The sequence below is a fragment of the Amphiura filiformis genome, chromosome 4 (genome assembly GCF_039555335.1).
Source record: "Amphiura filiformis chromosome 4, Afil_fr2py, whole genome shotgun sequence".
NCBI lineage: Eukaryota > Metazoa > Echinodermata > Ophiuroidea > Amphilepidida > Amphiuridae > Amphiura > Amphiura filiformis.
The window spans coordinates 83,744,539-83,756,535 of record NC_092631.1 but is presented as its reverse complement, the minus strand read 5'-3'; positions in this window follow the sequence as shown (position 1 = coordinate 83,756,535).

The following is an 11,997-nucleotide window of genomic DNA, read 5'->3' as shown; positions in this document are numbered from 1 at the left end:
CAATTTTATAGAAAGAACGATCATATTTTGAGCTGCTTTTGCAGGGACAATTGTGCACAAAAAGCACACAAAACTTACAATTTCAGACTTTTTAGTCCATAATGAGGTGAATTGGGTCATTTGCTGAGCAGTGCACTCAGAATTGTGTAATTTAACCCTATTTTGGTCCAAATAAAATGCACAGTGCTAGATGAATCATTTTCTTACGATCCGTGACCATTCATAGCATACCTTTGTTACTCTGTGGATTTGACTATTATTCTAAAAAAATAGCTCCTATGTCCCTCCAAAATGGCGGGAAAATCTATTTATAGCTCATTTTTTTTTTTTTTTTCGCCAGTGACATTTTGAAAAACATGAATATCTATATACCATGTCCTGGATAGGCTATAATGACAAACAATATGTGCTGTTTTCCACTATCTTTGGCATGCCCAACCTTTTTGATTCTTGACCCTAAATCCAAGATGGCCGCCAGTTCCATATTGAAAAACATGAAAATCGATATATCATGAAGTGGATTGAGGCTATAATAACAACAACAATGTGCGTTTTCAACTATATTTGGCATGCAAAACCATTTAAGATCATATTCAAAGAGTTTGGGGTCACATTGACCCCTAAATCCAAGATGGCCGCCAGCACCATATTGAAAAACAAAAATCTATATACCATGTGGATAGGCTATACTGACAAACAATATTTTTCCACTATTTTGGCATGCCAACTCTTTCATGTCATATTCAAAGTGTTTGGGGGCATCTTGAACCCTAAATCCAAGATAGATGACTGTCATATTGAAAAACATGAAAATCGATATATCATGAAGTGGATTGACTATAATAACCAACAACGTGTCGACAATTTTTGGCACATGTTGACTCCTAAATCCAAGATGGCCGCTCCATATTGACAAAAACATGAAGTGGATAGGCTATACCCATCTTGACCCCTAAATCCAAGATGACTGTCTATTTAAGATGTGACACACATGAGGCCAATGCTTATTTTTACTCAATTACTTATACTATAGATTTTGAAAGTGTTACCTTTGTTCTTTCAGGAAAGTTGCAAGAGCATGTGTGGAGAACATAACAGACACTGAAGAGCTACAGAGCAACCAAGAGACTGATAAACTAGTATACATGCTGAAAGATCATTGCCCTGTAAAAGACAGTTTAGAAAAAGTAGAGAAATGGGAGAACATTAAAGACAAATTTTTACAATGGAAGGGCCTTGATAAATTTCAACATGTCAATACAACAGTGGAATGGGATAAAGGACCTAAGAGTTATCATATGCATGCTACCTGTTGTACCACGATGTCTAACACACACGCTCACTGCCAAGCCACAAAACGCAAGCACAAATCTGAGAAATCAAAAAAAGGCTAGGATGTCCGGTCAGCAATCATCTTTCTCAGGACCTCCTCCCAAGAAACTTCTTTCAAGTATAGGTGTTCTGCATGAATAGGCATTGTGCGTCCACAAAAGTCTGGTAACCGGGACAAAAACACTTTTGTTACTTTTGACACAAGATGCATGGAGCAGATTCAAGGCACACACTATCTACATTGCAGATGAGGATACAAGAGAGCGGTTAGATACGTTTATAACGTCAATCCCAGAGAGGCAAACAGCCTTTGGCTTGGAAATCAGATACCACCGTCATTGCTGGCGTCAATATGTCAGCAATCAAGCGAGAGATAATCTCAGTGAAAATGCAGAGCATCTACAACATGTTAACCTTCGGGAGGCTCAAGCTTTGTTCTTTCAACATATCGAACAAGTCATATTTAAAGATCGTGAAATACGCACCCTTGAAGGACTGCTCCAAGATTACAGTCGCATTACTTCAAACTACGGGCACTTTTCCCAAGTAAGGTCCAGCTACCTCAAGGAACTTCTGATCAAAGAATTTGGAAAAGTCATAGGATTTCAATAACGTATTCAGAAGAATGTTAGTGAGCTTGTGTATGATACAAGAGCTGCCGGTACATACATCGAGGCCGCGCTGTTATCACTAGGAGTAACGGATGACCAGTTGGTTAACAATGTCGCAACACGACTTAGAGAACAGGTCATCAAAAGAACCACTATTCCTTGGCCCCCGTACATACATGAGTTGGAGCAAGATGAAAACTTTAGTGAGCTCCTACTATTTAACTGGTTGAAAAAACCTAACACAGGTTCAGCTGATGACAACCCAAAGGTCTGATCAATTTCGTCAATCTTAGAGAGCAATCGTTATTTACGACAGGGGTTGGCATTTTGAAGGGGGAACCCGGATTTTTTTATCTTGAGGGGGGGTCGAAATTGTTTGTTGATCCAGGAGGGGGATTGTTAAGTTTTAAATGGAGAAATTCGTGAAAACAAGGGCGGAATTTGAAAATTTGGGCCAAGGAACAGTGGTTGTTTTGATGACCTGTTCTGAGTCATGTTGCGACATTCTTGACCAACTGGTCATCCGTTACTTCCAGTGATAAAAGCGCGGCCTCGATGTATGTATCGGAAGTGCTTGTATCATACACACGCTCACTAACTTTCTTCTGAATACGTGCACGTGAAATCCTATGTCTTTTTCCAAATTCTTTAATCAGATGTTCCTTGAGGTAGCTGGACCTTACTTGGGAAAAGTGCCCGTAGTTTGAAGTATTGCGAATGTAATCTTGGAGCAGTCCTTCAAGGGTGCGTATTTCACGATCTTTAAATATGACTTGTTCGATATGTTGAAAGAACAAAGCTTGAGCCTCCCGAAGGTTAACATGCTGTAGATGCTCTGCATTTTCACTGAGATTATCTCTCGCTTGATTGCTGACATATTGACGCCAGCAATGACGGTGGTATCTGATTTCCAAGCCAAATGCTGTTTGCCTGTCTGGGATTGACGTTATAAACGTATCTAACCGCTCTCTGGTATCCTCATCTGCAATGTAGATAGTGTGTGCCTTGAATCTTCTCCATGCATCTTGTGTCAAAAGTAACAAAAGTGTTTTTGTCCCGTTACCAGACTTTTGTGGACGACAATGCCTTATCATGCAGAACACCTATACTTGAACGAAGTTTCTTGGGAGGAGGTCCTGAGAAAGATGATTGCTGACCGGACATCCTAGCCTTTTTTGATTTCTCAGATTTGTGCTTATGCTTTTGTGGCTTGGCAGTGAGCGTGTGTGTTAGACATCGTGGTACAACAGGTAGCATGCATATGATAACTCTTAGGTCCTTTATGCCATTCCACTGTTGTATTGAGATGTTGAAATTTATCAAGGCCCTTCCATTGTAAAATTTTGTCCTTAATGTTCTCCCATTTAACTGTCTTTTACAGGGCAATGATCTTTCAGCATGCATACTAGTTTATCAGTCTCTTGGTTGCTCTGTAGCTCTTCAGTGTCTGTTATGTTCTCCATCACATGCTCTTAACGTGCAACTTTCCTGAAAGAACAAAGGTAACACTTTCAAAATCTATAGTATAAGTAATTGAGTAAAAATAAGTATTGGCCTCATGTGTGTCACATCTTAAATATCGATGTGACATATCTTGGATTTAGGGGTCAAGATGCCCCCAAACACTTTGAATACGACATGAAAAGGTTTGGCATGCCAAAAATAGTGGAATATTTGTCAGTATAGCCTATCCACTTCATGTTTTTGTCAATATGGTACTGGCGGCCATCTTGGATTTAGGGGTCAAGGTGACCCCAAACTCTTTGAATATGATCCTAAATGGTTTTGCATGCCAAAAATAGTTGAAAACGACACATTGTTGGTTATTTACTTCATGATATATCGATTTTCATGTTTTTCAATATGGCGCTGGCGGTCATCTTGGATATAGGGTTCAAGATGACCCCCAAAGACTTTGAATATGACAAAAAAGATTTGGCATGCCAAAAATAGTGGAAAACGACACATTGTTTGTCAGTATAGCCTATCCACTTCATGGTATATATATTTTCATGTTTTTGTCAATATGGCGCTGGCGGCCATCTTGGATTTAGGGGTCAATGTGACCCCAAACTCTTTGAATATGATCTTAAACGGTTTTGCATGCCAAATATAGTTGAAAACGACACATTGTTTGTTATTATAGCCTATCCACTTCACGATATATCGATTTTCATGTTTTTCAATATGGAACTGGCGGCCATCTTGGATTTAGTGGTAAAGATGACCTCTCAACACTTTGAATGTTATATTAAAAGGTTGGGCATGCCAAAGATAGTGGAAAACGGCATATTATTTGTCATTATAGCCTATCCAGAACATGGTATATAGATATTCATGTTTTTCAAAATGTCACCGTCGGCCATCTAGAAAAATGCGCTATCAATAGATTTTTCCGCCATTTTTGGGAGGGACATAGGAGCTATTTTTTCTTAGAATATGTCCATCTAGTCAAATCCACAGAGAAACAAAGGTATGCTATGAATGGTCACGGATCGTAAGAAAATGATTCAACTATGCATGTCTTGTTTGATTTTTTTCTTCTCTTAAGATTTAGGGGGAGGTGGATGGACACATTTATGTTTTTACTGCCTATGCATTCTGGATAATCAATTCAATGCTTGCACTACTCTCTGAACTCTGTTCAGCAATTAGTGAGCAAATTAAGTGAAAAGGCATTTTGTGTCTGTTACTGCATATATCATGGAAGACACAACTTTAATACATGCCTGTGCAAACCAAATTTTTTTACTCATTTAGAGTCCTATAAAGTATGAAAATAGCTTAAAAATATATCCCATACCATTTTGCCATATTTGCTGGTTCTATCAAATTGCGGAGTGCAAAGCATGAATGGATTAAATTCAACAAAAGAATAGTGGTCTGAAGCAGCTCTTGTCTGAAGCCATGCTAATTTCACAATAGCCTTTCCTAATATTCACACACACACACCCCCACACACACAGAATTTTCACTACGAATTTTAGTTATATTACTTATATATATTAGTTACAATAGGCTATACATGTATATCTTTCATTAAAAAATTGATATCTTTCTGAAATCACATTATAAATATTAGATGAAAACACATGCAGGTATCTATTAGTACAGTGCAAGTATTAATCTTGATTCTTCTAATTTCAGGGAATCTTATGATTATTGCAAAATATCTACTCTAGATTTTGTACATTTATGATCTAATCAACTTGAATTCACACCAATCATTTTACAAAAATCTTTGTGACAATACTAACCCTGATTAAAGGTGTCTGACCCGATTGACAGCCTCATCCCCCAACAACATGCGGACTTTGGTATCAGGTGAAAGCTTACAGTTTTCTCATAATTCATGTGATATTTCAGACTTGTTTCATTTAGATGGTATGAACAAAAACATAATAGTTCATTACCACCAGTGGAAGTCATGTACTGTTCTATGAGCCACCGTGATAAATTTTATTGCTTTTAGAATCCAAACTGCTTGGCCAATTTAACTCCAAACTTGGGTCCACTATGGGTCTCAATGTGAGGTAGAAAACACCAAGTGTTGCAATCAGACCATCCACCTTTATTAGTAGTCTTTTTATCTGCACTCATTCGGTGGAAGCAAGGTTTGTCTCATCCTCAAACATTTTCAAATGTGTTAGGATTCTTTTTGCACAACCTTGATCAGAAGTAAGGCCAAAAAGAGAGGTTGTCTCATCCTCAAACATTTTGCAAATGTGCTAGGATTCTTTTTGCACAGCCTTGATCAGAAGTAAGGCCAAAAAGAGAGGTTGTCTCATCCTCAAACATTTTGCAAATGTGCTAGGATTCTTTTTTCCACTTTTTCTTGAACTAAAAAAAATGCCTATAAAAAGGGTCCGGCACATAGGGCTATGGGCTAAGATGGCTTTCACATACAAGCTTGAGAAACCAACTTTTTTTATTTACATCTTTATACTGATATGTTAGTTTCAGCTGCCGTAATCAAATCAAACAATCCTTTGCAATCTATCTGTAACTTGTGCAATAAAGTCTCAAAAATTATTGCCATGATCATTCAACAACAAGTTCTATGATTGATTGATTGTCCTTTTTGTGACACTCCCAAAATATTGTATTTGTAACAATTACCTTTGATTAACAGGTTATCGAGGGGTCAGTGACACAAAGACGTAACTCCATTTTGGCCATTCTGAGAAATATGAGTTTTTAAAGATAATGGTCCACATTGACTTATGTAGTTAAGTCTATGTTTCACTGGCCATTGATTTCAATGGTTCTATGTGTTTATTGGAAAGTAATCATGTTTCTGAAAATTTTGATATCAAAATCTCATTTTGCAAAAAATGGAGTTACGTCTTTGTGTCACTGACCCCTCGATATGTGGTATACATGAATTGTCGACCTGCTACAATAATTGCCCAAGTATGCATTTAAACATATTTATTCACCAATCTTTGCACTAAGTGATAATGAGTCAAATTAGGTGAATAATCAGAAATAATTACATAACTGATGCATACTTAATCATATTTTGTATTTTTTTCTCAAAATTACAGAAACTAACTAAAGGTCCGTTCATACTACGCCGCAATTGCGATGCGATGCGATGCGTTGCCGCACTGCATCATACCGCAGAATACTGCATTGCGATATCGCAATAAAGTTAAATACATTTTACCTTGAAAATGCAACAAATTGCGGTGAGCTGCGGTAAAAAGTAATTGATACATCGGCAACGCAACGCATCGCAATTGCGGCATAGTATGAACGGACCTTTAGGCGATTATCGTAGCAGGGTGACGAAATATTATTGTTCACATGCATAATACTGTGTGGGGTCCTCATATGATAATTTATGAGTTGCGTAAAAAGCAAATGCAGTAGGCCTTAAATTGCTAAAAAAAATACAGACTAACTAATATTATAATTTGCATCTTGAATCAGACATGCAGCTAACAGCATCATATGAGAATGTTGGCCTTTGCCAACTCATCCTTGCCCTTCACAGGAACAAACCCTTTTTGAGAGGAAAGCACAACATTTTCAGCAAAGCTGCTTTTTTTAAACATGAGATATATGAGTATTATTATACACATTTGGGCATGTCCAAGACCCAAATCAATCATGGTCCAGCATTGGATGATATAGAGTGCCAAATCGTGCCCAGGATTGATGTAGTAGGTTTGCAGATATTTGCAATTATAGCAGAGTAGCTGATCACTGCAGCTAATACATGTACATGTATATCCCAGTTTGTTTAGGGTCAGTTTGGCATACATGAGGGAGGGTTATATAATTTACAAATGAACAGTTTTCATTATTTTGGTCATGTGGATATCTTGTCAATAACGTCTAGGCACTATTTGGCACTCTTTTTTTAATATTTTGTTTGTGCGTACACAGCATATTTACAATTGTTGAAATGTACAAATAGCAATTGCTGTAAATATTAGGCCACCTAGATATGATTGTCTATTCTCCACCATAAGGTCTTTTTTCCCGGTCCTTTCATTTTATTCATTCCATAAATGATTACCAGACTTACATAAATATCCAAATCCACTTTGTAAATTGCATCAATACTATGTGAAATAAGCAGACAAAAATGTTTCATTTCAAAAGCTGGTGGAGAACAATCAATCATTTGTAGGCTGATATAAGGCACTGTTTAATTGAATTCCAGCTGGTTTCATACTTTCCTGCCGCTTGCCAGATGATTTTGCTTCATTGCGCAGTCGCACCAGAAACGCAAGCGGTTACCAGTGGCAAGCCGATGTATCGACCACTCCACCACTTTACCCAAAGCAGTAGATCACTAGGAGTTGAATTCAAGTCAACTCAGGAGCGGCGGGCTCCAACCGTATGAAAACAGGAAATGATATTTGGCGGTGCTGAGCAGCAACATTGGCTTTCATAGTCATGCCACTGCCGCTCAGCAGCGTGCAGCTCCGATTGCAGAAAAGTACAAGCGGTATGATGAAGCGTCACGCCGCTCATCGGCAAGTGGCAGAAAGTATAGAGCCAGCATTACACACATTGATCCAACAAATATTGAATTCATGTTGTTACATGCATTGCTTACACATACACATACACACGCCCACATACGTTTATTTAAATATTGTTTGATCCAAAACAGAACACACAATACAAGACCCTGTCGCTGTACTCTCGTACATTTTTCCTTTTCATATAACTGACAATTAAAGTCCTCTGTAAATTCCAGCACACCTTCACACTTGGTCCAGGTTAGAACCCTGTGGAGGAACGCAAAATTTGCAGTTCACAACCGATTCAAACCAAAAACTACATAATGGGGCGATTCAATTCTCCAAAACACTGACACTTTGATAATTAAAAAGATACCAAACAATTGGCCCTTAATTTTACTAATAGAAATTACATTTGGTCATAATATGTTTAGGGTGGAGTCTATAAATGCCACCAGGTAAAACATGGTTAACATGTAAGTGTGATTTATGTAAGCACACTGTAAAGGTAGTTAGAACACAGAGGACTTCTACTTCGTGCTTTTGTTGAAGGCGACTCAAACTAGCAGTACTTTCTCTTGAGGACAGCTGCGGACCCTGGACAGTCAAAATATGGGGGTGGGAGGAATCTGTTAGGACCCAAAAATTTTGAAAAGCAGGTTGATTTTACCAACAACCCCAGGATCTGCAACTGGAGAAGATGATACAGTTGTTATTTGGTACATACTATAATATTCAAGGTTACCAGCTAGTGTTTACTAAAAGAGGTTTAAGAGCTTTAAAACAGGAAGAATATGTCACATACAGGTACTTTCACTAATTCAAAGCTTGACCTTGATTAGTATCAAAAATTCACTAACACATTAATCACATTATAACTCTCAAAATATATGAGCATACCTGCCAACATTGAAAACCTAGAAAACAGAGTACATGAGCGAACGAGGGCGCTAAAGCGCCTGTAGTATTGCCTCCGACGGCGGGGGTCCAGGGGCCTGCCTAAGGGCCCCTGGGGGTCCAGGGCAAAGCCCTGGTGGGGTTGAGGGGCGAAGCCCCCCAAAGCTAGAGGGTTTCTACACTGTAAAAACCCTTATAAGCCCCTTCACAGAAGACACATTTTATAGAAAAACAACAATAAAGAACAAGGTGAAAATGAAGCCTAGGCTTTCATACACTTTGAGGAGGGATTAAATACTCCATATCTAGCAACAATTTCAACACATATTTGATGACTACAACCTTTGAAAAAAATGTGAAAAAACATTCTGGGACCCGTTTTTATAAGTTTGAAAAATATGCTTCCTTCACACAGAAAATATGCTTTTAAAAATGCAGTTTCCTATACTTTTGTACATAACGATCATTCGTTGAAGCGATTTTTGGCTTTATAACAAGGCCTACGTGACTGATAGGACATTGATATGATGCACAATACAAAGGTGAACATTTAAAAATAAAAAAAAAATTCTTAATTTTTTCAAAGCTTTTGGCGACTTTAGAGAAAATCTAGACCTGTGCTGAAGGTTTGTATTTGAGGAGGTATTTATACTCCATATCTGGCAAAACTTTGAACACATATTTGATGACTGCAACCTTTGAAAAAATGTGAAAAAACATTCTGGGACCTGTTTTTACAAGTTTGAAAAATATGCTTCCTTCACATAGAAAATGTGCTTTGAAAAATGCAGTTTCCTATACTTTTGTACATAACGATCATTTGTTGAAGCAATTTTTTGGCTTTATAACAAGGCCTACGTGACTGATAGGACATTGATATGATGCACAATACAAAGGTGAACATTTAAAAAAAAATCAATTTTTCTTAATTTTTTCGAAGTTTTTGGCGACTTTTGAGAACCTCTAGACCTGTTCTGAAGGTTTGTATTTGAGGAGGTATTTATACTCCATATCTGGCAAAACTTTCAACACATTTGATGACTGCAACCTTTGAATAAATGTGAAAAAACATTCTGGGACCTGTTTTTACAAGTTTGAAAAATATGCTTCCTTCACATAGAAAATGTGCTTTGAAAAATGCAGTTTCCTATACTTTTGTACATAACGATCATTCGTTGAAGCAATTTCTTGGCTTTATAACAAGGCCTACGTGACTGATAGGACACTGATATGATGCACAATACAAAGTTAAAAATTCAGAAAAAAAAATCCATTTAACAAAAAACATGTCAAGTTTTTGTTGACTTCGAGAACCACTAGATGTATTCTGAAGTGTTAGATTATTCACAGTTAATTTGAAAAATATTGAAAAATTTTAAATATACAGTTTGTTATCCTTAATATGGAAAACACTAACTAATGTTTACATCTTCATCTATCACATTATTATACATGCATTGGTTTTCCATGCATTTATAATATGTGCTAGATGAAGAGGTAAACATTAATTAGTGGTTTGCATATTAAGGATAACAAACTGTATTTTTTTAGTAATTTTTTTTTTTTCAAATTAACTGTGAATGATCCTAGCACTTCAGAATAGGTCCAGTGGTTTTCCAAAGTCGCCGAAAAGTTTGTAAAAGAAATAAAATTAAAATTAAATTTTTTTATTTTTTTTTTAAATTTTTTTTTTCAGAAAATCGGAGTACTCCGATTTTCGGGGTTTTAAAACTCGAAATCGGAGTAACTCCGCGAAAATCGGAGTAGTTGGCAGGTATGTATGAGTACCGTACTGACTGCGAGTATAGTCCCACCTTTTTGTTTTGTTTTTTGTTTTTGTTTTGAATAAATTTGTATTCATGTCATACTCCATTAATGATTTCAAAATGCATTGAATTTGTATGCATTTTGAAATCATTAATAGAGTATGACATGAGTACAAATTTATTCAAAACACGTAGGCCTACAATATTTTTTTTTATTTTTAATTCGAGTATAGTCCCACCCCCAATTTTGAAAAATGTTCACCCAAAAACAGGGTGGGACTCTACTCGCGTCAGTACGGTACTAACAGGGTATCATAACTTCATTTCATTAAGGGGATTTACAATTGGTACACATTGTAAGTATTTCTGTTATACTTGACATGCTAAAATTTTGCTTACTTTGGTGTGAAGTCTGAACCATTTCCTACTACCGTATTCATTCCATTAACCACCCATGCCCCTATGGGTGCCCATCCAGTGTGTTTACATTTGGGCATTTTTTACGTATTGTTGGCCTAAACGATACAAAAAATAAGTGCCAACCTAAATGACTTTGTTAAGCGCCCTGGGCAGTTAATGGAATGAATACGGTACTACAAACCTCCTTCCCCCTGCCCGACCAATCAATGTTGGATGTCTCTAGGGGTGCATGGCCAAATACAAAAATGGCACCATTGATCAGGGGGAGGGGAGGGGTATATTTGAAATGCCACAGTGTTAAGTTCCAAGAATTTTGACCAGGATTGAAAATGTAGCTGTACTTCCTCTACAGAAGTTGATACTACACAAATGTTATTTGGTACATGCAGTTACCAGCTTCAAATTTATGGAACTGTTAAAATATAATCATTAGGTATCATAACTTCATGCATAATGTCCACCAATACATCACAAGTTTTACATGCTGCAAGATTTTATCCCTGTTAGGGCCGGTATCTTGAAGCATGGCTAGTGGTCAGGTTTCCTAAGCAAACAGGCTTAAGCCCAATTAGTCCTATATACCAATGGTTATTAATTTCACACCAGACATCACCTGCAAAGATAAATTAATAAATTGACTAGCCTACTGGCTTAGGAAGCCTGACCACTAGCCAAGCTTCACAAAAGTGGACCTTAGTGTTTTTTACTAAAATACTGATAAATCTAGACATATAACTACAGAATATACCATTCACACCCTGTGGTTTTAGGGTTAAGGTTTGACATAGGTGGTTCATTATATAGTGTTAGGTTTATGATACAGGTTGGGATTGGGGTTTAGGGTTAGGGTTATAGTGTTGGGTGTGAAGGGCACTCTATAGATAATTCCAATTCAAATCAAACATAATCATGTTTAAGGCGAGTGGTGTGGCAAGACCATATTTTTCAAGTTTCAGCCATTTAACTAAAAAACTGCAGTGTTCTTGATAT